The sequence below is a fragment of the Centrocercus urophasianus genome, unplaced genomic scaffold (genome assembly GCF_019232065.1).
Source record: "Centrocercus urophasianus isolate 14NV4802_14NV808 unplaced genomic scaffold, USGS_Curo_1.0 seq_22, whole genome shotgun sequence".
Taxonomy (NCBI): Eukaryota; Metazoa; Chordata; class Aves; order Galliformes; family Phasianidae; genus Centrocercus; species Centrocercus urophasianus.
The window spans coordinates 18,819,835-18,840,704 of record NW_024884778.1 but is presented as its reverse complement, the minus strand read 5'-3'; the positions used below and the strand labels follow the sequence as shown (position 1 = coordinate 18,840,704).

Genomic DNA, 20,870 nt, shown 5'->3' with positions numbered 1-20,870 from the left:
CCTCTCCTCTCCTCTCCTCTCCTCTCCTCTCCTCTCCTCTCCTCTCCTCCCTGCATTTGACTGCTCTGTATTTCCTTGTGGATCGCTCTATGAAATATTGTGAAGTGGATCCTGTTTTATGTTACAAGCTGTTCATAATGAGATTGGAGAGAGATACAGCATCTGACTGCAGTGGCTGTTAATTTTAATATGCTGTGAATCTCAAGGTAGCTTTTTCTTGTCCTACACCAAGCTCCGTCTGCATGGGGGGCAGGACGCAGCGTGCGGAACAAGGCAGCTTGCTGAAAGACAAGGAAAGCAAACACTCTGATTGTGTTTTATAAAATATCAAAACGATGTAAACTACAACAGTTTTCACAAATCTCAGTGTCTAAACGTTCAGAGCTTTAGCAGCTTGGAGGAAAAGGGGCAGGAGGAGCCGATGAGTGGCTGCACACTGGGGTTGGAGCGAGCTGCCAGTGCCCATGTGCTGAGGACTGGCTGCTGGGCTGAAGTTTGGCAAGCTCTGGGAGCGACCAAAGGTGTTTGGCTTTCAGTGCTTTGCTCCCTCCTTTCTCAGCTTTGAGCTGAATGCCCGCTCTCGGGCTGCCTTTTGATTCAGAGCGCGAACGCCGCCATTTGTGACCCATTTGTTGGCTGCCTGTGAGCAGCAGGCTGTGGATGCAACCGCATTTGTCATAGGTGTGCAGGGCAGCCCCTCCAGCCCCCAGCCCTGCAGTGCAGTGGGCTCAGGGCACTGTGGCACAGGCTGTTAGCTCTACCAGCAGCACCGAGGCGCTCCGCTGTGGGTTTGGGATTTTTTTTTCCACTTTTGTGTCTCATCAGAGGCTGCGACGCGCGCTCGCACATGGCATATCAGGCCTCTTGCAGCACACTTCATTTAAAAAGCTAATTTGTAATTGCAAAGCAATACACATGCTCCAACAACCCCCTCCTCTCCAAAGCAAACAGAGAAACGCCACAGAGAAATAAAATAAAATGGGATGAGAATTATCCATGCTTGCTCTACTCCGCTTTTTGTCTTCTGGGGGGAAAGAAGTAGTGACGTGAAGTCACTATTATAAATAGAATAAAAAGGAAGAAGAGAAAAACAGCCTCTGATGTAGGCAGCGTTGCTGGCTGTGAGATTAGCCCTGCCTGTCCTCCCTGGGGCTGTGTCGCAGGGGGGCTGAGCTTGCTTTTCTGTGCCCCCTGCTCACTGCCAGGGACTGCAGCAGAGGGGCAGAGCTGCCGGCCCTGCTGCTGTTTGGAGCTGGGAGAGCAGCTGCCTCGCTGTGCCAGCACACAGCTGCATCCTCCGTTTCCTCCTTCACCCTGGTTGCAGAGTGCGCCTGTCTCACTTCTGCCCTCTGAGGTTCGGTGGGTGTGCAGGGGCTGGGCAGGGTCCTGACACTGCCCCTATCTCTCTGCAGCACCCTGAGCAGCAGCAGAGAGGCAGGCAGGGTGGAACAAGGCCCTACGTGCTGCTCATCGACACCGGTCGTGGCTGCTGTCAGCATAGGCTGATTTCCTGAGCGACAGCTAAAAAGCCACCCTTACAAATTAATCATTATTAATGCTTTCCACTCATTTAGCTGTGCATGCGGCTGTTAGGATGGAAAACAGCGATTCCCTCACCTGGTAGCTGCAGCAATAGGATTGAGGTGGGGATGAGCGCTGAGGCTTAGGGCAGCCTCTTCTGGCTGTGAGCCTTCAGTGGGGCAGAGCAGGGGCAGCAGTCACAGAACCACAGCACGGTTGGGTTGGAAGGGACCTCCCAGCACCACCGCCCCTGCGTGGCCTGGGGCACCTCCAGGGATGGCAGCCATAGCTCTTGGCAGCACTGCCAGCACCTCACCGCTCTCTGAGTGAAGAATTTATCCCTAACATCTCACCTGATTTTTTTCCTTTTTTTAGTCTAAAGCCATTCCTCCTTGTCTTATTACTATCAGACAGTGTAAAAGATCACTCTCCCTCCTGCTTACAAGCTCTATTCTGGTGCTGGAAGGTCACAGTGAGGTCTCCCTGTTGCCTTCTCCCTGCTGAACACCCCAGCTCCCTCAGCCTGTCTCCATAGGAGAGGTGCTTCAGCCCTCTGAACACTGTTGTGATCTCCTCTGGCCCGCCTCCAACAGCCCCCCATCCCTCCTGTGCCAGAGGCTCCAGGCCTGGATGCAGTGCTCCCCTCTGCCCTGTCATACCTGGCCTGGCTTCTCTCCGATATGCTCACCTATGTCAGGAGGAACCCATGTGAGGCCAAACGAAGCATGCAGATATTGGGCAGGTTGTGGCCAAGACGAAGCTGGGAGTTGATGCGATGCTGGTTGTCATTGCTTCTGCAAGTCCCCTGGCATCAGCTGAGTGACGTTTGCTCTGGTGCTCAGCAAGTCTGACTGCAGTGCAGGAAGGGATTTGTTGGGATTATGAGCCAGGGCAGGAGCTTGTGCCTGTGGAACTGGATGGCAATGGGTTCTTTGCAGCCAGCTCACCAGACCTCGGCACCTCCTGAAATCCAGCAAAACTGCAGAGAAAAAGGCATTTTGAAGGCATTTCATCCAGAGTTAAGAACGCTTTCTACAGTCAACTGCTTTAGCAAATCAAACAGAGACAACCTTCAATGCAGCTTGCGGCTGCAAATTCAGATCCCCGTTTCAGAGGATCTGGTGGTCAGAGGTTTCAGCATATCCTTTAAATCCCTGTGCTGTGGCTCTGCAGAGGGCAGGGGGCTGTTGGGCTGTGCAGGTGCTGCGGCAGAGATGCTCTGTGCTGCTCTGCTGGCCTCCACGACGCATAGAGCCATGCGCTGGGAGCAAAGCAGCTGCACTTGGTGAGCCCAGCCTCAGCCACGCAGCTCACCCAGCCTTTTAGATATAAGTTCTCTGCCTTTCCACACCGTGGCTTCTTCCACTCCAGCACTCCCCACATAACATACTGCCCTGCACATTGCAGAGCTACTTGAAACAGCTTCTTGCTTTAGTGCTTGCCAGATTCTCCCCCAGCTGCCAGGAAGAGAGTAAGCAGCCGCTGCCTGTTCTACTTGAGAAATCCGACTGCCAAGTGGTTATTTACAGCAGGCAGACAAATGAAAACGTTAAATGAAATCAATTGCTGGCAACGGGGAAAAAAAAAGGATGAGAAAAAAACCCCACCAACCCTTAGAAAATCAGGATTACGCCGGCTCTGAGATGCAGCCACCTTAAAAGGACTGCGGATGACAAGTGGAGAAATGACAACAGGAGAAAGCTGTGGCTGCGCGCACCCACTCCTGGTTCTGTTTAATCTCCCCATTGTTGCCCAGCTTGGCCCCTCTGCTCAGCTGCGGGTGGGGAGAAGAAGAGCCGTGCGGAGGAAGCGAGGTGGTGTTAAAACAGTTGTCTCGATTCATTTCCACATCAGACTCCCTGCCTGGATTTAACCTGTAGGTAAATTAAAAATTAAAAACTAAATGAGCCCTATCTCCCTGACGGATGGCGGGTTTTGCTTGAAAAATGAGAGCTGTTAGTGGTGTTTTTGCTGGCTTTGCAGGGCAGAGGCTGCCTGCCTACCTGCCTGCCTGCCTGGGCCCTTCCCATGGAAGCCTCAGGTTCTGCTGGACCTCAGCAGACACAGGCAAAGCCTTCATTGGGTGGCGTGGCAATTAGTCAGCCAGTTAAAAGGAAGCCCTGCTGACTTATAAACTGATTACAAGGGAACTGGTTGCTTGTGTGACTAATTGACTGGGGTTGCTAGTAAGTGAAAGACCCATTGTAGAGAGTGGAGCCAAAGCAAATCTCTAACAGCTCTGTGATTTAAAGGAGTTGAAGCCCCCAGCCAGCACATCCTCCTCTAACTTTGGGATGGGAATTCACAGCCACACTGCAGCGAATGCTGCCCTCCTGTTTGCTTTGCTGGAGCAGTTGTCTACAGAAGGGGTTCCTAACTCTTGATGACCTGCTTTTAAAATGCCTTTTTCTTTTAAACTGCTGGATCCCTGGAGAGCACAAGGAGGACAGGGCAGCTCTGGTGCCTGGGATGTGTGGTGAGGATGTGGTGAGTTTGATGCCCTGTCCCAGGGGAGCTTAGGTGTGTGCAATGCAGCTGATTGACCAGAAGGGATGGATCCAGGACCCACCCCTTCCCAAACCTCGTTTAAGGGTTGGCAGTAGAGGTGGGGATTCTGAAGGTAAGCAGCTTTTTTCCTTTGTTTCTGTATCTATGGCTGCTATATTTGGCTTGGTCTATGGCTAAAGACTTTGCCACCCTGCTGTTATAACTGTACTTTCCATCGTGTTTTAGTGTTACACTGTCATGATATCACAGCACGGCTGGGTTGGAAGGGACCTTCCAGCACCACCCCTGCCATGGTCAGGCTGCCCCCCCAGCTCAGGCTGCTCAGGGCCCCTCCGTTGCCTGTGGCACCTCCAGGGATGGCACCCACAGCTCTGGGCAGCACTGCCAGTGCCATTTGCTTCTAGAAGGGATGGCTTTGTTGGAGGGCCAGAATAATAAGGTATGTGTTTAATTATATCTAACTTGCTGTGCTTGTCTACTTAGAAACAACAGTGAACTAGATAGGCTGTGGCTTCAATTTTAGCAATGATTTTGGCTCTGTGCTGCTGTAGCACATCATTAATGTGGCCATGCATGCAGCACTGCTGTGCAGGCTTCACCATGTCAATCTGTACCAGGTGAGGCAGTTGTTGTTCATCCCTTTCTTGCAATTCCAGTATGTAGGAGCAAGCCTGGGTTCTTGGTAGGGAGACTTCATCACTGTGTTCATAGCATACAATGAGAGAAAGACGTGGTGGTGGGAGGGGCGCAGGGTACTTGGACTTCTGTCTCTGTCCCTGGGAATGGCTTGGTGACCTGAGGACACTGTTCCACTTGCTCCTCTAATCACTTGTTGCAGTGCAGTCCTCACCCAGGCTGGGGACTCATCAGCCCCACAACCATTCCTTTGTTGGGCTGGGCTGGCACAGCCCTGCAGACCCCATGCTGCTCACCCGGTCTCCTGCTCCTAGCCCTGTGCTGCAGTGCTGAGCAACCCTCAGATTGAGTTTGAAGTCATTAAGTGGAAAGGAAAATGTGACAAGTGATTTCCCTGAGCAGGTGACAAACGGTAATGAAGTGAGGTGGTTTGGCTGGAAAGGTTTATGGCAGCAGCTGTGTTCCTGTTCTCTACTGCAAGTAGTGCAGGCAGGAGCAGGTTCCTGGAAAACAGCCTGTGTAGCTGCAGGTCTGCATGCTGCCACCCTCTTCCCCAAAGTGCCTCTGGTGACATGCTGAGAATGAGGCAGGTGGGTGGCTATCCAATGGCTGCCAGCTCTGCTCACCCTGTCTCCGGAGCTGTTGGCTGGGAAAAGCAGAGAGAGAACAGAGGGCAGGCAGGGAGAGTCGGGTGGCAGGAGGGAGCTGAGTTAGGTAGTGCACTACTGCATGTTAGGGATGCTCATGTAGCTTGAGGACAGCTTTGGGTGGAGAAGCTCCTTTGAAAAAGCCACTGCACTGTTTTGTTGCTCCTGGAGGAGCTTGGTGGCTCTACAGCTCTGTCTTGAACTCCATTTCTTCTTGACAGCCTTGGTATCCTGACCTGAGTTGTCACCTTGTCTGGCAGCAGACACCAGCCAGCCCTGCTTGGCACAGTGCTGTGCCTACCCACGGCTCCTGGCTCATTCCCTGCTAGGACAGCCCCACTCTCACCTCTGCAAAGCACCCGAGTGGCCCTGTGGGTGTAACATCATGCTAATCCAATGCTCCTCTTGAGTCCTGAGTCATCACCTGGTCTGAGAGACCCCACCTTCACACCTCTCCCTTGCACATGCCCAGGGTTGCTGGTGTTCGGGTCCTCTCCCAGGCAGAGAGCAGGATGAGGGGACATGCTTCTTAATGCAGGCACAGAGCAGGAGTCATCTCTTGGCAGCTCGGGCTGTGCGTGGTGCTGCCCTGTGTGTAGGGGCTGAATGGGGACCTGGGAGGAAATGAGCAGAGCGAGAGATGCCAGCCAGAGGCACCAGTGGCTTTTTAAAAAGAGCTTGAAAGCGACTCAGAACCCAACACACTTGCATATTCCAAGCAATGCACGTAAGCAAGACTCACTTTTACATTTTTCAGAGCAGATTAGCGATTTTCTAATTAGGGAAAGAGCCGAATATTGAGCACTGAAATGGATAAGCGACTTAAAAAGAACATAGAAAATTGCAAAGTGAAATCACTTAAATCAGCCTTGTCTCCTCCCCCCTTCATGCTCTGTATGCTGTTTATCTTGGCAAATAGGGGGAAAATAAATTCCCTGGAGGTGGCACATGCAAGCTGCTACCTGAATGCAGCAGATACATCTCTGCAGAGCAACAAAAGCCCCGAAATACAGTTTGTATCAGCATCCTGGCCCTGCAGGGTCCATGGGAGCAGGGCTGGAGCCTGGGCTGGTAGGTACTGGGGGTGTTTACTGGATTGTGGCCATTGATGGAGGACATTCCAGTTGAAAGGGAGCGCTTGGCCCGTTGAGCAGCATAATGCAGGGCAGTGGCAGAGCAGAACTGTGCCTTGCGTGGGCTCTTCCTGGGTGCTGTCAGATGCAGATCTGGAACCTTCAAGTATATTTGTCTGTGTGCTTCTGTGTGCTAAAGGTTGGGATGACACCAGCCTTGTTTTGCCTGTCAGGTCTGGAGCCCTTCACCTTTCTGTGCCTTAGATTCACCAGCTGCAAACTGAGGCACAGCAGTTGCCAGAACTGGGTTGCACCAGTAAAGCCAGGGCTTTGCAATGGGCCAGAGCGAGGTGTGGAAGGCAGTTAACCCCCAAGGAATCTCTTATTGTGCCCTCATTATCCCAAAGTCAAAGGGAAAGAAAAATGTTACTCATGGGAAGTATGTGGGGCAGGGAGTGTGGCTGCACCCAGGCAGTGCTCAGCCAGGCAGGCCTGCGAACCCACATTAGTGGGAATTTGCTCCCGAAGCACCTATTGCTGCTCTTATCCATGTGGAAAGCAGAAAGTAAATAGATGGTTGGATTGTCCTTAAGGCACAGGGAATAGGATAGGATCAGTCTGTAGGATTTGTTGAATGAGCTACAAAACCAAGATAGAATTCTCAGCAGACTCAGGGTAATGGAATATGTTGCATTTTGCATTTCAAGCACCAGAGTTTTCAAACTGAGCTGTCAAAACTGGTGAGCTTGTTTGAATTAACTATGGCTTGGACTGGGTGCCATGCTTCCATGACTTAATTATGCTCCAGTAGTGCTGGTGCAGGGCTGCAGCCTGCTGCTGCTCCATGCTGCCCAGGAGCTGCATGCTGCTCCACGCTCTGCTTGCAGGAGCTGTGTACTGTGGGGGAAGAGGATGGCTCTGACATGTGTTTGAAAAGCTGACAGCAGCTGGGACTACCTCAGTAGTGTCCTGGACAAGGGACAGGCTCACTCAGTGTAAATCCAGCCACCAGCACTGCTGTGCTTTGGGTTAAGGCTTCCTCTCTGCAGCCACGTGCCGGTGTCCCTGGGTGTGCTGCAGCTCCTCCACCCCTTGAGCCTCAGTATGGCTGAGGTGCTCCAGTGCTAAAAGGTTTTGAGACAGGAAAAAAAACCAAACCAAACAAAAAGAACTTGTTTTGTGCCCTGAAGCAGGCTCTGGCTGTGCCTTTCATCCATCTCAGAGAAGCACTCTTATGTCCCACGGATTGCATTTGAGGCTGAGCGCAGAGCACATCGCTCCGTAATATCTTCTGGCCACTTGTAAATTAATAAAGCCTTCAAATGGTGTAAATTCGCTCTGGTATTTATTATTTATCCCGTTTCCTCCCTCGAGATAGCTGGAAATTGGTGATTTCAGCAGTGTGGTTTCCTCTCGGGCACTGGGCTATAGCAAAATGGTTGTTACTGGGCAGCTCCTTTCACAGCAGATTTCATGGACCGGGGAGGACACTTTAGTTGTGGTCGTTCATCTTTGGGAGAGCAGATTTACAGCCACTGGTACGTGCTGGTGCTGCCATGCTGCTGGAGCCCTGCATCTCAGCTGCTCACCAGGCCTGTTCCTGCTGCTGTATGGAACAGCTGCTGCTTTAGGGAAAGGCAGACCTGCTTGGGCACTTCCACACCTGCCACCTTTGAGTTTCCTTTGAGGGAGGCAAGGCAGCCAGGTGCAGCTCCCACAGGAGCCCTTGGGGGTTCCCATGGAAGTATCCCACCTTCTGAGGCTTTGGTTTGATGCTGTTCTGTTAAGCTCAGCTCATTGCAGTGCATCTGATGCAATGTGGCCATGCAGATGGGCCCCTGCCTTGGGTGGCTAAAAGACTTTTTTTTGTGTGTATGTGTTAATCCTCCCTTCCCTGTGCAGGGTGCGTGCTGTGGGCAAGGGGACAGCATTTGTTGCATGAGCCAGAGAGCCTTAGGGGGTGCGTCTGGCAGGGCAGCCCATGTGTCTACTACATCCCTTGCAGATACGTCTGTGCATCTCTTGCAGATGCAACCAAATATTGCAGCCTCCCACTGCAGACCTGCTGGGTCTCAGCAGGACAGGATGTGAGTGTGCAACGTCCAGGATGTTTTATGGCTGGAGTGTAGGGGAGCTACTGGGGCTGCTGGAAGCTGTGCTGCTTGTCTGCAGGAGATAGGGGTTGAGAGGTCAAAGCTGAGCACAGAGGGTTTCCATCAGGGCTGACCAGCTCTGCCGAGAGCAGCCTGCTCACACCGTTTGGTGCCCAGGCAAGAAATAAACTTTGGAAACAAAAGTATTTACTGCAAATGAGTTCATACCAAATCTTGTACGTGCAGCAAAATCCTCTCAGATGAGCAGCTGATAAAGGATTAAAACTATTAAATGATTTTAAAAATCCCTTCTTCCAAATGGTGAAATATACAGATTATGCATTGCATTGTTGTCCCGTTTTTCCCCCTGGCTTTGCTGTTCCCACCTTCTCACCCCATTTAGGGAGAGATACTGCAGGAGGCTCCTGCAGCCTCTGAAGTTGGTGGCATTGGGAACAGTGGGCACTGCAGCACCAGGAGGCTCATGGATGTTCGTTTAGCCCTGAGAGCTTTCTGCATGAGAATGCCTGGGAGTGCTAGGCAGCTCCTGGGGACTTGGAGATGGCAAAACCAGTTGTACAGGGAGCAAGGTCTGAGCTACACAGGGTGTCTTGGCCTCATCCCTTACTCCATTCCATCAACCTGACTTAAGGGACTGAGGTAGTATGGAAGTAAGTGTTCCCAGCTGGACAGCTATTGGAGTGAAGGTTTGCATTTCCAGCTGCCTCAAGTGGCAGGAGCTGCTTCTAGGCTGTGTTGTTGCAGGGCCTCATCCTGAGGGGGGAAAAAAAAGGGCCAAAGAAGAGGACAGAGCGCATCTGTGGCCATGGGGATGGGATGAGAAGTCAAACCATGGCAATTTCAAGCAGAGCCAGTTTTCCTCCGGTTGACAGAGCTGAACCCCACAAATGCAGGGCAGCTGCACAGACCTGCCATGCAGACCTGCTGTTAGTGCAGCCCTGATTAGGCACCCAGGGAGTGTGTCCAGAGCCCCAGTCATCAGGAGCTGTCGGCAGCTGAGCATTCATGTGGAAGGATGGGAGAGGAGGAAGGAAGAGCCCCAGGGGCTGTTGCATTGTGGTGTCAGCTCAGTATTTATGAGGGGAATAAGCCTCTGGTGTTTTATGGCCCGTAAGATGCTGCTTTCTCTGGGTCTGTTTGATTAGATAGGATTATTTCAAGGGCTCGAATGGCACATGACTGATTCCTGCTCACTCTGATGGCGGGGCTCAGCAGCCCTAACCTGTACTCATTTCTGAGATGTGGGGGGTGACAGCCTCAGCTGGGGGCTGCCTGTCCTGGAGGGGCTGTTGGAGGCACATCTGTTGTTTGCTTTGACTCTAACTCATCTTCTTGCTCTGTGCCCTTGGTTCTGGTTGCCTTGAGGCCGTCACTCAGTGCCTCCCAAAATCAGGAGCTCTGGAAGAATTCTATCTTCTTTGTGTTTCGGGGAGAGCTGAGCACAGGCAGGAAGGATACGAGCAGAGGAATTCAACAGCTCTGAGTGACGGCTGGTAGGAATTTCTAGTGCCAGATGTACAAGAAAACCCAAAATGGCCTCATTTTCAAATTGGCATGACGCTGTGGAGGAGCTGTGGTTAGGGGCATAAGGTAAGGGCCAGACTTAGAGTTATGGATCATGTGGTTTACTACAGAGCAGATCTTTGCAGCAGGCTCAGAGCCTCCTGGCCTTGCACAGAGAGGGGTCCTTGTGCCATGGAGGTGCAGAGCAGGAGGAGAAAGAACAGGCAGTGGGGACAGGGAGCAGAGGAGTACCCTGACCTGGTGGCCAGCAGTGTCAACATAGGGGCTGTCTGCAGGAGAGCTGGCATTGTCTCCAGGCATCTCAGTGACATGCGCTGACTCTGTTCCTCTCGGCCTCACAGCAATGATGAGCTCAGGGGCCCTTGCAGGAGGACCAGGGGTGTGGGGAGCTCTGGGCTGCAGTGCGAGCAGAATTGCAGGGGTTGGAAGGGACCTCGAGATCACCTGCATCCAAAACACAGTCCCTGGGCAGTGAGAGAGCCACCTGTGGATTCCCTTCACTCCCACTGCTGGGGCTCTTTGCTGATGTTAGTGCTACAGATGCTCCCACAGTGACTGCAGGCCACCTCCTGTTCACTCCCACCTCAGTCCTATGCACCCTGCCCTTCTCATCCATATTTCTCCATCCAGAAAAGTTTTAATCAGGCAAACCTGGCATGCATGCTGCTGAAAGGAGGCTGTTCTATGTCAGCCAAAAGCTGTGCCTATTCCATTTTCTTCTGACTTAATTTTCCAGAGATTAAGATCCTGTTCATCTGTACTCCCAGAACTTGGCTGCAGTCATCTTGTTTTCTGGTTTCACTCTGGTGGCTCTTCCTTTTCTGTCAGTGGTTTTGTTTCCAAAACTCTGAACCACAACTGTATCGACTCCCATTGCCTGGCATTGTCAGCTGCTCCTGGAGGACACAGCCTCTGAGGGCAACCTGTGCCAGCACCGGGTCCCTGCACAGCCCTCAAGTGTTTGCTGATGCTCAGATGGAGCCTGCTGTGCTCCAGGCTGTGCTCACTGCCTCCTCCTGTCCATAAGCAGTGCTGAGCTTGGCTCTGTCCTCTTTGCCCCCTTTGTGGATGCAGAGCCGCAGCCTCCCCTTCTCCCTGCTGAGCAGCCCTGGCTCCCTCAGCCTCTCCTCCCAGGAGTGATGCTCCAGTGCCTTCACCCCCTTAATGGCCCTTCCCTGGGCTTCTCTGCTCTGTCCATGTCTCCCTGGCAATGTGGAGACCAGGACTGGGCCCAGCACTCCTGATGTGGCTTCCCCAGTGCTGATCAGCTCGACCTGCTGACAGTGCTTTGCCTGATGCACCCTTGTCCGTATCAATGGCGTGGTGCTGCCTTGTGTTCACACTGGTGTCCATCAAATCCTCTTCTGCATGGGGAGCAGCGTGGAAGGGAAAGGGGAAGGAGTAATGGAAAACACTTTCCTGTGCTTCTGTACCTCTGTTTGGGTGGCAGCACTTGCTGGTACCCTGTTCCCATTGCCCTGGCTTCAGCTTGGCAAGGCTGGGGCTGTCGCTCCCCTGCACAAAGCTCTGGTTCACCAGAGGTGCAACACCTGGCTCAGGGAACACGTCTCCCTCTGGGAAGGCTCCTGAGTTTATCACTGGACAGGACTGTCCTTAAAGCTGATCCCGTGCTGCCCCAGGAGCTGATGCTTGCGAGGCCTCTGAAATACCCAAATATTTCAGTGCTCTTTGCTGTGCGGGCTGTGCAGATGTCTGGGGTCAGTGGTGACAAATTATGTAGATTCCTCCCACTTCCCGCTATCCTTTCTCATTTCCATTATCTGCCTTTTGTAGAGGCTGTAATTTATTGCATTTTGCAACCTTGTAATTTATGACTTTTTTTTTTATAATTCTTTCCAAGCTTTCAGAAGTAACAGCTCCATGTACCCCAGTGCATTTCATTGTCACGCTGGAGGCTCTCCCACCTCCCCCTGCACTTCCACTCTTTTCTTGTAACTTGCCTGTTTACTTGCTAAATTATTATTGTGCACTCAATAAAAATTGCATTTAAAAAGTGATAACTGAAATGACATTTAACATGGAAAGCACTTAAGCATAATTACACTATATGCATTACATCATTTTATGACAGTTAATAAAAAAAAATATCTGAACAGGGATTTTTGTTGTTGGCAGCTGCAGTGAGTGAGGGCTGCCATTCCACTGCTTGGAGAAATGCGTTCTCTGCTTCTTGCCCTGCTTTTCTCCCATCTCCTCCTCCACTGCTGGTACCCGGTGCAGTGACAGAAGCCCACCCTGCCCTTGTAAGGGGTTGGAACTGGTGGAATGCGCTTGGTTTGATGCACTTTATTTCCAGCTGGCAGTTTTTATGGGGTTGTTTATTTGGATGGAGCAGGCTTATGGCAGAGCTGTGCCCCGCAGCCTGCTCCAAAGGGAGCTCGGTGCTCTGTGCCCTTGCTTTGTGCTGTCCGATGACTTCAGCAGGAATGAAGGAATTGTGTCAGCCCCCCGCAGGCCCCTGGTTTATGGCTTGCTGATATGACTCCTTGACTATTAGATTACCTGCATATCGTAGCTCCTTGACCATCTGCTTTGCTCAGCCCCAGCAGCTGCCCAGCCCTGCAGCCTGCGCTGCACTCCTGAGCTCATCGCCCTGCTTCCCCCACCTTGTCCTCCTGCCTGGTACTGTAGAACCTCGGGGTGCTTGACTGAAGCTCTGCTGGAGAGCCCAGAAGAGAGCCTTTGGGTGAGGAGGGTTGAAAGGGCATTTCGGGATGGTGGGAGCCACAGAGCTTGCTGTTTGCTGGCTGCAGATGAGGGAGCCTTGGAGCAAGCCAAGATACAAAGCACGTGATTCCTGCAGTGTCAGGAAAGCAGCGTCTGTGGCTGGCTTGGGCATGGCCCATGGCTACAAACAGCAGTGGGAGGTGAGAGGAGTGGAGCAAAATGGAAGCGTTGCCTTCTTTAAAAGAGGAGCTGGGATAACACGAAACATAGCATGCCTTGCACAAAAGTACCTACTGGTGAGGATCCCTGCCCTGCTGGCGGGTTTGGAAGAGAGGGGCAGAACAGGTTGCCCAAGGAGGCTGTGGATGCCCCATCCCTGCAGGCATTCGAGGCCAGGCTGGATGTGGCTCTGGGCAGCCTGGGCTGCTGGTTGGCGACCTGCACACAGCAGGGGTTTGGGACTGGATGAGCATTGTGCTCCTTTGCAACCCAGGCCATTCTGTGATTGTATGATAAAGGCGATGGTGAGCGCTGTAAGAGAGCTCCCTAGTTTGTCTAGTGCACTGGGTGTGCAACATTGCTTCTCTGTGTTGTGTCTTGCCCTTCAAGTTAATACAACCAATGCTGTAAAGGTTTGCTGGTCACGTTATTTGAAAACCTCAAGAAGCAGCTTGAGGTTGAAATAAGGGAGTTTTGTGAACTTGGGCATTTTTTCCTTTTTCTCTTCCAATGCCACACAAAACTAGAAGCCATGCAGAGGCAGTAATAACTAATAGAGCTGGGGAGGGAATCTCCTGGAGAGATTGCTCTGCACTTTTTCAAGAAGGAAAAGGCATTTCTGGCTGCTTGGGTTTAATTTTTCTTTGTTCCACGTTGAATATAGAAGAAAAATGGAAGAAATCTGTTGATAGAATCATTACCTGCTTGACAGTCGGTCTCATCTGGGAGCTGCTTGGTGTTAGCTTGGTCTAATTCATTAACAAGAAAAAAAAGAAGGCATCAGAAATGGACATCTCTTTTGAGAGCACTTAATTCTTGGCAACAAGAGTCAGTTGCATCCTACTGAGCATGCATTGCACAATAGCAAACCTACTTGTGAGATTCCCCAGCCTGCTGGTGGGTTTGGAAGAGAGGGGCAGAAGGAGGGCAGAACCTTCTGCTCTCCAGACAAGGTGAGGTGCTTCATGGTTGGTGTTTCGGCTCGCTGAAGCTGATGGCACAGCACCTGTCTGTCTGGGTGCTCACAGACAGAGCCCATCACTGTGATGTCTGGGCACGGTGCTGCGGCTCCAGGCTGCCCTGCTGGGGAGCTGTGGCAGAGAGCCGGGTGGCACCCAGTGGGGAAGTGAATCCTGAAGCTCATTTCCTCCTGCGATCGCTGTGGTTGGGATTTGGTGATGCTTTGAGATTGTATCGATCATCTGAACACGCAGAGGTGGATGTGGTTTATGTAATCATCTGGGTTTTATTTCTGATGCAAGAGAAAAGCCAGCACTATTACTTACAACCATGGCCATCAGTGCACCGTCCAGCTCTGTGCCTGCTGTGCTCCCTGTGCTGTGGGCAGCAGACAGGCAGCTGCTCCAGTGCTGCACTGGAAGCAGAACTTGACATCTCTGTGTGCAGCAGGAGGCAGAACCATGCAGCCCTGGAGATGCAGTTTTGTTTTTTTTTTTTTAGAACTCGCTCCTTAGCTTTAGGAGGGAAGCTACAAGGTGGCATTACAAGCACCTGCTGCACAGCCATCTCCCATTTTAGTGTAAATGTCGCCTGAAAAAAAACTCACAGCCAGGTTTTTCCTTTAAAGCTTTCAGCTTTTGCTGCTGCTGTTTAGAGCAACGCTAATTAACATTCTGGGCAAAGGAGCAGGGAATGGGGAAGGGAAAAGCTTCTGATTTGCAAATGCCACTTTGGTCTTCTGGCACTGTCCCTCCGGGAGAGGATGGCAGTGTTGGGCTCTCATTTCCCCTGCGCTGTGCTGCCCTGGTGAGGAGCTGCTGGCTGGGCACAGCCCTGCTCCCTGTGCCCACTGTCCAGCAGTGCAGCCCTGGATGCTGGGGAGCTGGGGCTCACATACAGCTTCACCAAGGGGAGCATGTGTTGGGCCAGCCGTGCTGCAAGATGCCTGCTCCCCTGATGGTAAGCTGTGAGCAAATGGGGATGAAATCAGAAATTGGCAACATGCTGTCAGGAGGGATTAATGCCTGTCCATGATTAACTTTCTACTGGAACAGCAGGCTGTCCAGTGCTGCCCCGTGTGTGGGGCTCGGCTTGGATCTGGAGTGTTCCTGCACAGAGTAGGTCTGAATTGTAGAGTCATGCAGTGGGTTGGTTGGAAAGAACCCCCCAGCCCCACCCCTGCCATGGTCTGCCTCCCCCCAGCTCGGGCTGCCCAGGGCCCCTCCGTGGTTTGGGGAACCTCCAGGGATGGCACCCACAGCTCTGGGCAGCACTGCCAGCACCTCACTGCCTTCTGAGTGAAGAATTTCCCCACAACATAAGTCACCTAATCTGCACTCTTGTAGTTTAAAGCCATTCCCCCTTGTCCTTCTACTATCAGACAGCATAAAATGTCACTCTCCCTCCTGCTTATAAGCTCCCCTCAAGTGCTGGAAGGTCACAGTGAGGTCTCCCTGGAGCCTTCTCTTCTCCATGCTGCACACCCCCATCTCCCTCAGCCTGTCTCCATAGGAGAGGTGCTACAGCATGCTGAGCATCTTGTGGCCTCCTCTGGTCTGTTCCAACAGCCTCACATCTCTCTTGTGCTGGGGGCCCCAGGCTAGAATGCAGCACTGCAGGTGGGGCCTCACCAGGGCAGAGCAGAGGGGGACAATCACCTCCCTGCCCGCTGCTCCTTGCCTTAGTTGTTGTTTGAACCCAAGAATGAAAACATTACCTTATGGGGGAAGAACAAATGAAATTGGATTTTGTAACCTACGAGAGTAGCAACTAAAGTAGCACATAAATCTTTGTATATGTAATGGGGCACAGCAGCATGAGGCAGAAGTGCCTGTTCTTCATTAACGCTGGATCTCTCCACCAGGAACATTGTTTTAAACTGCAGCAAGGGATTTTCAAATGGGGCATTGCACAGCGTTTCCAAGTCGGATGCGAGGCCTCAGGGAGCGTTCTGTGAGCAGTGGAACCTCCATCACTGGGTGTCCTTAAGAGCAGGTCAGGAGAACGTGTCGGCAGTGCTGTGCCAGCTGTGTTAGGGATGCTGTGAGCCTTTCTGGTAAAAGCGCTGATTTTTGGGAAGGGTTGGTTCAACTCTCATTTTCTCCTCTCCTACCCGCAAGAGGAAGGATGAACCTGGGGATGCGTGGAGGAAAGCTATCTGCTGGTCTGTTCTCTGCGTTCCTTGGGGATAAGACAAAACACGGTGAGCCTGTGCTGCTGCAGAGAGCAGGGCTGCGGGGGGGCACAGGCAGGGCAGGGAGCCTGGGGGGACTCAGGCACGTGGGGTTCTTCCAGCCCTGCTCCCAAGTGTCTGGGGATTTGCAGAAATGCTTCTGATGCCGGAGATTAGGGAGAAAAGCTTGTAAACACGAATCCCTGAAGATCAGAGAGAGAGAGCCCCAAAACCCACATCAAAAGGTAAATAAAGAGAATTGCCAAGTTGCTATTTTTAAAAGTACCTTTTCTTTTTTTTTCTCCTTTCTTTAATAGATCATTACTCTGCAGAAAACTGTGGGTAACTGTTGATATTGCTGATGTGTGCTGGCCTAGATTCCGATCGCAGTGGCTCTAATAGGAGATTTAGTTTAATTCCATGTCAGTGCAGTTATCCCGAATTCACATCGCTGCAGCTCAGTGCTGCGATTGCCTGTGGTGGCCATCAGGCAGAGCAGAAGGTGGTGCAGGGTAAATGTGACCCTGGTTCTTGTTGAGTTAGAAGGAAAGGCTGCAAAATACAGCTGAAAGCTCGAGGGCTGCACAGCCCTTCCTGCAAGAAGCTGCAGCTTTCTGGCATGGAAGATGAAGCTGTTTGGGGACAGAAGCCCGGATGATCATTTACTTGCAGCCAGTTCCTAAAGGCTGGGATGACCTGTTTGGAAATTGATTTGAATCCTTGCTTATAGGTAAACCAGCAGGAAACTGGTATGAGCTGGATGAATATAAATCAAGTGTGGATTTTTGGAAGGGTTTGCACTTTTTGATCAATGCACCCTTTGAGCTGAACTGTTCCTTGCTTTGGTGCGACATCATTTTGTTATATCAGAGTGTTGGTGGGGTAAGAGGGGCACAGCACACAGTGCAGAGGGCCTACCTCTGGTAGGGACAGTATAAAGATGAAACACAGCAGTACAGCACATCTTCATCCACGAGAGCATCCCTCCTGGGCTATGCTAGGCACAATTTGCTGATCTAAAGAATTGCAGCTGTTCTGAATGGACATGGTTTAATGCAACCGGTTAAACTCTTCTGCATATATCCTGGAGGAAAGCTCTTAATGCACGTTTTAAAAATACTTTGCATTGACTTCTGAAGCATCCGGATTTCTGTGTTGGATAACCTAGAGAGCAGCCAGAGTCAAAGATCAGATTATTTTTCACTTTGACTTGTTTGTTGTGGTTCATCTTGCTGCACTTGTGCGTATTTGTAGCTGTCATGTGGTCTCTGATGTGGATACGTGCCTGTGCAGGCGCAGGGGCTCAAGCTGCTGCAGGAACAGCCCAGGCAGAGTCCACATCCTGCTGAAGCTTGGACTTTTTCAGTGATGTGGTGGTTTGTTTTCAACAGCCCTTCCTCTGCAGGGAGCAGCCCAAGCTCAGAGCTGTGACCCACATCACCCAGTGAGAGGCTCAGCCTTTGCAGGTGCCTGGGCAGCTCTGATGCTCCGAGTTCTCCATATAAGGGTTTGGGATGCTGAAGGCTGAAAGCAGCTTTCTGGGCCAGGAGAGGTTTTACATAAGCCAAGCTGACCGTGCTCAGCTCTTTATTGCTGTCTAGCTGCTGAATTATTTGTAGCAGACTCTGGATTGCTTCAGATCCTGGGTGGAGAGCAGAAGTCCTGTGGGCAGTGCAGGGCACGGCTGGGAGATGGGGAGATGTGTGTACCACTGTTGTCCCCAGGAGGGTGGGGAACCCGGCGTCCCCTGCAGTGCGGGATGAGGGCTGCAGCTCTGCTGTTTCTTTGCTTCAATTACAGCTGGCCATCCCTAAGCAGAGCCTTGGCTGCCCATTTCCCTGCCCTGCGCCTGCTATGCAGGGCTGCCTTTTGCTGTGAAGGGGGAAGGAAAGAACGCAGCAGGGAATGGCACTGCACAAGGAGGGGGAGATGGGGTTGGCAAATGTCAAGCTGTTTGCTTCCTGCCTTCCCTCTCAAGAAATTCTGTGGGGGGAGGAGGCGGTGGCTCTCACTGAGGATGAGGCCCAGGCCGTGGCCAGGCGTGCAGCTCTTGGCTCAGTGCTGGTTCTGCAGAGCCCTCGCTCAGCTGCAGGCAGCAGCCCTCATCCTGCAGTGCCAGCACGGCCTGCTCTGACTGCCCTTTGGCTGAGCCCGGTGCCGCACTGTGCCCAGCATCCTGCTGCTGTAACATGGGCACCGGGTGATGGGATGGGCCAACAGGAGGTGCAGTGGGGCTGGGGGTGAGATGGGACCTTTCTGTGCCCACTCTGCCTGCAGCCCTGCAATCCCTTTCCTCCAGCAGCTTCTATGGGTTCTGTGGGGTTTTACACTCAGCTTCCCCACCTCTTGCACAGCACGGAGCATCTCACAGAGCTCTCACAGGACTGTCCCTGCCCATCGCTTAGGCTGCTCCCTGGTTCTGCACACCCGGGGTGAGCCTGCTGCAGAGCCCTGTGCTGTCCTGAGCCGCAAGAAACAGGCTGGATTGGGGGTCAGAGAGCTGCCAGGGGGCCCAGCAATCCCACAGCACCACCAAGCACAGCCCACAGGTCGGGCAGGGCCTCCTGCTGCAGCCCTTGTCACAGCAGCCAGGTCCCATATCTGGGTCAGTGAGCGGAGCTGATCGGCACGGGGCTGGCTGCAGGAGGCTGAAATATTGTTCTGTGTGCTGTAGTAGCACCTGGTGTGAAAGAATTGGTTGGTGCATGGCTGTTGTAGGGCAGAGCATGGCACAGCCTTGTCTTAGTGCGTCCTACTGCTCTGCTGCCTGCAGTGCCTTGCTTCGCTTTGCACCATCTTTAAGCGCTGGGGTACGGACTGCAGCTGTCCAAGCCAGGTGCACTGGATTCTTACAAGGGAAAAACATTTCTGGAAGATGAGAATTTCTGCTCATGCTCTGCTTGTCCTCAGACTGTGTGGTGTTGTGGTGTCCTGGTGCTGGAAGGCACGGGGGGGGGGAAGAGGGGTTGTGAAGCTGTGAGTGCTCCAAGCCCCAGCAGCTCACAGGACATACGGGCAAAGAGGGAGCTGATGGTGGAGATGAGCACTGTCTGTCATGCACCAGCAGCAAGGCACACGGGTGGGCTTAGAGAATGATTGTTCCGACACAGTATCAGATCTGTTTCTTCAATGATACAGTTGCTACTACAAATGTGTATTGATAATGCGTTGTGCTACAGGCTCTGCATTTTAGCAAGGCTCCTTTGCGTTCTGCTTCTGTAGATCGCCTCAGCTGCTTCTTCCTGTGGCTGTGCAGCATTTGGGATGAACGTGGGGCATCCTGGCTGTGGTTTAGTGTTTGCTTTGGGTCCCGGAGCCTGCATGTAGTCTGGAGCAGCAGTTTCACAGCCCTGAGGTCATCTCCAAGCACCAGGTCAGGGGAGAATTTCCGTGAGAATGACAAAATGAAGTCCCTGTGCTACAGCTGAGGGAGCTTCAGGGCCTGCAGTGCTCTCACTGGCACCGAGGCCCTGCTCAGCTGCAGGCACTGCAGGCATGGGGGGACGCCTGTGCTTTCTCACTCTGTGCCCCCTCCCTGTGGATGGGCACTGCTTCTGTCTGGAGCCATTGCTGGCCAATGTTCTGTTTCGTAGTAGGGAAGTGCTGATGTTAGATGCCCTCCTTACCTGGAGCGCTCTCCTTGAAGATTGCTCCTCTTTGCTTTCCTAATTGCTGCTGCTCAGCTGGAGGTAGCGTGCCTTCCAAACACATTATTTTGTTATGCTGCTGCTTACTAAAGGGAAAAGAGAATATGAGAGAATATTGCTTTGTGCTGAGTTTTTCCTCTTTAACCTTCTGCGTGCTGACACTTTTCTCTGATGAGGGACCTCCTGTGGCAGACACAGGACGCAGCCCCCAGCTCAGCTCTCTGAACCCGCTCCTGCTCAGCTGCAGGTGCCTCTGCAACACAGCCTCTTACTGGGGCATCTCCTTGGGAATAACTGCTCCCACGCAGCGAGTGCCTGCAGTGAGAGGCAAGGCAGGAGGTGCTGAGTTAGTGCTAAGCTTGGGTGGGATGGGGTTCCAAGCACTTTGGTGCAGCCCTTGCAGGCAGCAGTGCTTGGAGCTGCCCACCACAGCCGTGGTGGTGGAGGAGGGAGGAGGAGCTCTGCAGAACTGGGGCTGCAGCAACACTTGCAGGGAGCAGCTGAACCCTGCAGCTCTGCAAGGCAAGGCTGGGAAAGCAATCGTTTGCTCTGATCAGAGCTCTCTCCTATGGCTACAGCCCCCAGAACTGCTTTGCTTAAACAGAAGGGTCACAAGGAAGCTTCTCTGCTGAGGCCCTGAATTTGTTGCCAGTTACCTTTTAGTGAACAGGGGTGCGACCTGCTCCAGCCCGTCGCGTGATTTCACGCTGTATTGGAACAGTGCCTTCTGCAATGTTTCCATCCTGTTCTTGAGCTGCACGCTGTGCCTATGAAGCACTGCATCCCACCACCGTTGCACATCTCACCCCTGACATAGCCCAGAGAACCATCCTGGATGCTGCCACCAGGTCTGGGAGTGATCCGAGGAGGGTCTGGTGTTTCAGAAGCCTCGTGCTGGGGCTGGTCCCATCTTGCTGGGACAGTGCTGGTGCCCACAGCACTTCCTCAGGGCAGATTCGGCTCTCTGCAGATGAGGGGGTTGGTGTGGAAGAGCTCTGGGTCACAGCTGCAGGCTTTGAATGAAGGCATTCACATCTGGGTATCTGCGTCTGGCCTTCAGGGTAAGCCTATTTCTGAGAGCTGTGTCCAAATGCTTCTTGAACTCCAGCAGACTTGGTGCCGCTGTTCTCGCATTTGCTGAATCTGGCGAGTGACCCTGG

The 20,870-nt window shown here is 52.5% G+C and overlaps 1 protein-coding gene across 3 annotated transcripts in view; it reads left to right on the top strand.

The window, feature by feature from the left end:
• Window positions 1-20,870, top strand: part of CACNA2D2 (calcium voltage-gated channel auxiliary subunit alpha2delta 2) — a 128,976-nt gene that overhangs the window by 41,105 nt on the left and 67,001 nt on the right. The window lies entirely within an intron of this gene.